This window comes from Leguminivora glycinivorella, chromosome 14 (genome assembly GCF_023078275.1).
Source record: "Leguminivora glycinivorella isolate SPB_JAAS2020 chromosome 14, LegGlyc_1.1, whole genome shotgun sequence".
In the NCBI taxonomy this organism is placed as follows: domain Eukaryota; kingdom Metazoa; phylum Arthropoda; class Insecta; order Lepidoptera; family Tortricidae; genus Leguminivora; species Leguminivora glycinivorella.
The window spans coordinates 9938039-9944171 of NC_062984.1; the positions used below are offsets into that span (position 1 = coordinate 9938039).

At 38.1% G+C, this 6133-nt stretch overlaps 1 protein-coding gene across 1 annotated transcript in view; it reads right to left on the reverse strand.

Moving 5' to 3' along the window:
- Positions 1–4193, reverse strand: part of LOC125233227 (rhomboid-related protein 3) — a 188030-nt gene extending 183837 nt beyond the window's left edge. The window contains exon 1 of the mRNA XM_048139143.1: positions 4177–4193. The gene's annotated coding sequence lies outside the window, so the exon portion shown is untranslated. The remainder of the gene's footprint in view (positions 1–4176) is intronic.
- Positions 4194–6133: the final 1940 nt, after the last annotated feature.

The window sequence follows — 6133 nt, forward strand, 5'->3', positions numbered from 1 at the left end:
CACTCTGCCCAAAACAGCTAGGCATTATTCATAATGCCCGGGCATTATACATAATGCCCTTATTAATCACTTGGTCCATAACATATATATGTAGTATATCTACTTAATGTACGTTAGCAATTCATGTTCGGACCCCGAGTTCCTGACATTGTTTTTCTCATCTCGAATGAAGTCAAAACTCTCGAGTTGCCTCGAGTTCGACAAATCTCTGGCATACCTAATTACTTAAACCCTAAGTGCGTTTTCACATTATCCGATCCGATATCGGATGTGGCGCCTGTAATGTATAGGATATCGGTCCTTCATCCGATATCGGATCGGATAATGTGAAAACGCACTAAAGTGGGAAAAATCTGCGAGCTATATTTCTTTGCAAAAATAGCGTATAGGTACATCACACGGTACTTTAAGAATTTGAGATCGTATAAGTAATAAAAATTATGCGAACCACGCTAACTTTTACGACCCTATGAATCGTGAAGAAGCTAGGTTTTAATGATTACTCGGCAGGGCCTTGTATTGTAGGGTGCTTGACTTTTCTTTGAGGGGTGCCAAATGTTTGTTTTATTGAAAGGACCTTTTGAATCACTAGGCTCTTGCGTTTTACTGTGAAGTAGGTTATTATAGGACCCGTATGAGTAAGCCAGATCTCTGCGTGTAAGCTTTATAATTACCTATGTGTTTATAATGTTATAAAAATATACAAATCATTTGTACTTCGCATTTAATAGGAAAGGGAACGTCGTGTACATAAACGTATGTAAGATCATGTGCGGAAAAACACAGATTTTATTTTACTCGGAGCAAGACAGTAGATACCTACTGTAGTTCCTACAAGTAGATATATTGCTCGAGTGCTTGTTTACCGCAACTAAATTAGTTCCCGTTTTCCTCTTCGAATTTTAACATTACGAAAAAATTACTTTTACACAATTTGAATCGGTATTTTAATCATAGCTACATATGCCTGGCCGTTTGTTTTTTTTTATTGTAGGTGCTGACAAATTGGACTTTAATTTATATAATTTTTAAGAAATAAACCGTCGCCTTTGGGGTTCTAGTGAAAGGTACTTGCGAATGTTGGATTATGTAATGTGTAGGTATTCTTTAAACTGCTTTTAATGTAAATCTTTGATTATTTGATGGAAACACAAATGAATATACGTTACGTACCTATACCGTTAAGGTTTGAGGAGTTTCCTCAATTCCTTCATGAATCCGATATCTGATTTTAAGAAATCGAGCTTGACAAAATTTACTTGAAAACTCAACAATATGCTTAACAAACATAACGAAGAGAACAAATCCCCTAACAAATAAATGTCACGGTTCTGAACTTAAATGCATGCTGTAGGGTAAGGTGGGCAACAGAGAACCAGTGGTACACAAGGAACCAACGGTTTTATTCGAAAATGCGACGTTGCCAAACTGCACTGCGAACATAGGCACGCGCCGCTAAGGTTCCCCCGCTCGCTCCCCAGTCGGCGGCCGGTCCGCGTTGAAATTGCACGTGTAGTGAAGTATTTTGTGATTTTGGACAAAAAAACAGAAAAAAATTAAGTATTTAGTTTTTTTATTTTCTCAGAATGTAGTTATGTTTGATTTATCTAATTAATCAGTTGTGGGGAGTGACTATTTCTCTATCTTTTTGACATTCACTGATGCGGCTTTCTTGTGCCGTTTATTTTTTACCGAATTTAAAAAGTGAAAATGTATATCTAGCACACATTGAACCACAAGGCTAGAGTACTCAATGAACCAGGAGGTTCTCTAGGTAATTCTCTAGTTAGCCTTTGGAAGGTCTATTTTGTACAACTTTTGCCATGTTTAAGAGTTAATATAAATGTATCTAATATAACGTTACTATATAGTACAAAAATATATGATAATACATATATTATTTAAGTTTTTTGAAGTGCAAGACTTTATTTTTCATATAACGAAGAATATTGTGACGATTACATTAGTAAACTACTCTTAGTTTAAATAAATAAGCATTTTTGACATTGTAAATGTTGTATTTATTAAATTGCCCCATATTTACCTAAATCAGTTTGTATATTTTGCAATTATTTATCAAAAACTATGCAATTATATAATGGTAGGTTCATTGTGTACTAGGCCGGTTCATTGAATACATAGTACCGGTTCAGTCTGTACCAGAGATTGTACACAATGAGCCATTGTTCATCTTTTAAAAAAACTAAAATATCTCGACTTCTATTCAGTTTTATTAAAAAATAATGATGAAAATTTAGAGCTAGATAAATAACAAATGCACTGAATAAAAAAAATTGAATTTGGACCTATTATGACTGACTTATTAAGATTTAAATTTTTGGTGGCTCATTGTTGGCAACCTCACCCTACTTATAAAAATACCAAAGTCACTATAAGTGTGACGATCAGATTTGAGGAGTTCCGTTCTGATCATCATCAGCACCAAATGTCACTGTACCAAATGTCACTGTTTTGAACGTAAATACAAGCTGTTCTTATAAAAATACCAAAGTCATTATAAGCGTGCCGTTTAGATTTAAGCAGTTCCGTTTTGATCTTCATCCGCAGTTCCACTGCACCAAATGTCACTGTTCTGGACGTAAGTGCATGCTGTTCTTATAAAAATACCAAAGTCACTATAAGTGTGCCGTTCAGATTTGAGGAGTTCCGTTCTGATCTTCATCAGCAGTTCCACTGCACCAAATGTCACTGTTCCGGACGTAAATGCATGCTGTTCCTTTAAAAACACAAAAGTCATCATATGTATGCCTTTCAGATTTGAGGAGTTCCCTCGATTTCTCCAGGAACCCATCATCAGAACTGGGTTCTGATAAAAACGGGACCAATCTGTATGCATACTTATACATTCAACCAAAAAAAAATTTTCAAAATCGGTCCAGTAACAGCGGAGGTATCGTGGAACAAACATAAAAAAAAATACAGACTAATTGAGAACCACCTTCCTTGAGATTTAAGGGCGGCGGCCACGGCTAATATGTATTCTGTGGCGGCGGTCAAAAAGTTAATTTGTGGCAAGAACGATTTAATACTGAACTGATAAAGCCCATACAAAAAAGCGTACCCTTAAATGTATGGGCCTTTTAGGCTTAAAACTAGATGGCGCTGTTCGCAGCCTGGCCGCAGTGGCCAAAATCATATTTTCCCCGAAAATTTTTACGTGTTTTTATGTAGAACAAATGACATATTTCTTTATTTTAAAATCATGATATCACGTCAATACACATTTTGAAAAAAAAAAAAGTAAATTTGTGGTCATCATCAGTGTAGTTATGATAGTATTTAATAGGTGGCGCTAAGAAATTGAGGTACCTACGCTTCTTAGTATGATATGTATAAATCCTATATAAATTATACCTACCTAAATGAACTCAATAAATATAATTCCTTCACTATAGGTCCTTCAGTATAGCTCCATATTCCTCTACGAATCAAATTGGTCGACTGTACGATGCCCACTCTACCTTTTAAATATATCTATAGGTACTGGTCCATGCATCACATGACGGCAATCAATGAACTTCCCGGTCTCCTGTCCTTTAATTGCATTAAAATATCATTATATTTAGGTAAGCAGCAGCGAGATAGCCAATCAGCTGAGGGGAGCAAAGCCCTCCGGACCTTCAACCCTCTGGCGTCGCCATGGCAACCGGCAGGTTCCTACCCCACTTTACGATAAACCATTAACGACTCAGAACCAAAACGTAGTAAGTTTATACGAATCCCATAGAAGTTTAGGACGTTTTTGCCTGTAAAAGGTTTTAGTACACGTGCATTTGCGCGGTAGGTTTGGCTGGCGGTTGCGAATATATGTTTTTATTTTACCGGCTAAATAATTGCATTGATGAAACTTAATTTATTACACAAACCTATATGCTAATTATGAATTTTCATGTGTTTCAAAACATACCGTTTCCTGTTAAGAAAATGTATCATTGTTAATTATTATATTTTGTATTGATGACTTGAAATGCCATTTGGTATTTCGGCTCTAGAATGCACTAAAGACCTACCTACAAACTATAAAACTTAGGTATATACAGACAGAACTTGGTAGATATACTTAGTTACTGAGATAATCACAAGATGCACTTGTTTACTTGTAAAGGCAACGGCCTCTAACACCAACATAACCAAAAAACACCTCAAATCACTCACCAAACTCAATTAATCTATAACACTTCACTATCATAAGGCTTAGTTCACACCGGGCCTCATTCCCGAACTAACGTTTCGTGTCAAGAACACATTACGATCAGGCCAGCCGGACTTTCATACGTCAAAACATCACACGTTGTGGTGCAGTGAAAGTGAGAATGGCGTCTCACATTCAGCGCATGCGTGAATCCCGAATGGGAAAAACTCATCCTAACTTTCGCAAACACCTTTCGCGAAGCTTCCCTTAGTTCTAAACTAAGCCTAACTTTCTTGCATAAAGAGTTGTTTTGCAAGGGCATTACAGGGTTGATATTGAGGTTTAGAAGATTATTAATGAAAATGCAAGCATTGAATGAGGAAGCTGCCTTTGAACGTGCTGATTGAATGCCTCAAAACGTTCTTAGCCTAGTAGGGTGAGTGCTTGAGTGGGTAGCAAATGTAAAGAGCTTTCTAGAGCCTAGTCCGTACATGTTTTAATTCAGGTACAGTCACCGGTAATAACTACGCACAAAAAGATGGCTGCATATTATTTGGCTCAGTCTTATGGCTCTAGAAATAAGACTGTGTTGTGTCAGATATTTTTCCGGCATTCTTTTTGTGCCATGTTATTGCAGATGACTGTAAGTACATACATCGTAATGTCAATACTACTTACTTACTCGCTCCGTTGGCTCAGTGCCCCAAAATGAGACTTGGCTCCCAATGGCTCCAACATAAGACAGCGCCACTTTTCTCGGTCCTGCGTCCTTCGCTACTTCTTTCTTCTTCTCTCAGAGTTCGCACATGTTCTCGTCGCTCCTTCAATACCTGGGGCATCCAGCAGGCCATCTTCTTGCTTGGTTACCCAGGTATGGTCTTTTCACACTTCAATCCTCGTCCATCCTCTCTAGATGGTCTGACCAGCGGAGTGTGTGAGCTTTAGTCTCCCCTATGTTAGGTTCAGCCACAAGGTCTTCCATTTCTCTGTTCCTAACGATTGACCAGCTTCCATCCGGTCTTCTCTCTTCGTAACTAGCAACATATTTTCCTCTTTAAATGTCCAGAGTCCAAGCTTTGTATCCGTAGTTGAGAATCAGGCGTGTTATTATCCTCCTGTCCTGTCCTAAGTGTGTTTTCACATTATCCGATCCGATATCTGATGTTGCATGCCCTGGATACGTGCTATGGACGCGTGCTAATACGGGTGCATGCTACGGATGCATGCTATGAATCCGTGCTATGGATGGTCGCGAGTCATCCATATCACGGATTCATAGCACACGGACACATACACTGTCAGTAGGCTCGCATTTATCGCACGCCAACACATGCCAACGTGGAAACAAAATTATCGCATAGCTCGAGCTGCGCATCTTCCTTGCACAGCTGCGAATAAAATTAGTATTGTTCGAAACGATCACACAGTTTCGTAGCGTAGCTTTCACATCTTCACAGCATAGTTGCATAGCACATCTCTGGTGGAAAGGCACCCTTAAACCTTATAAAATTAAGTCCCTCGCCGCGTTTGTCTGCGCGTCTGTTTTTATGTTCGCGATAAATTCAAAAACTAAGTACGGTCAACCAATTTGAATCCTAAGCCACCATAGAACCCTGTCTTATTTAAACCATGTTCTATTTGCCATAAGAACTCACATTGACGTTTACTGTGCAAAGGTTCTACAGTGGCCTAGGATTCAAATTGGGTGACTGTACCTACTTAACGGCTTTTCGGGCGGTTTTCCCTTCACCTATGAACAGAGGAAATTTAGATGGAAGTTTATACTTAGGTAGGTATATAATAGTAGTACGTATTGGTTATATTTAATACGAATTAGGTGAAATAACAATCATACCGATATTTATTTTATTCATCAAGTCATTCTGTTGACATTGTGACATTACTACCGTCCCTCACACACCGGCGGAGATATATCGTGGAGATACGAATGGTATGACTGCATTATAAATAGGTATTATT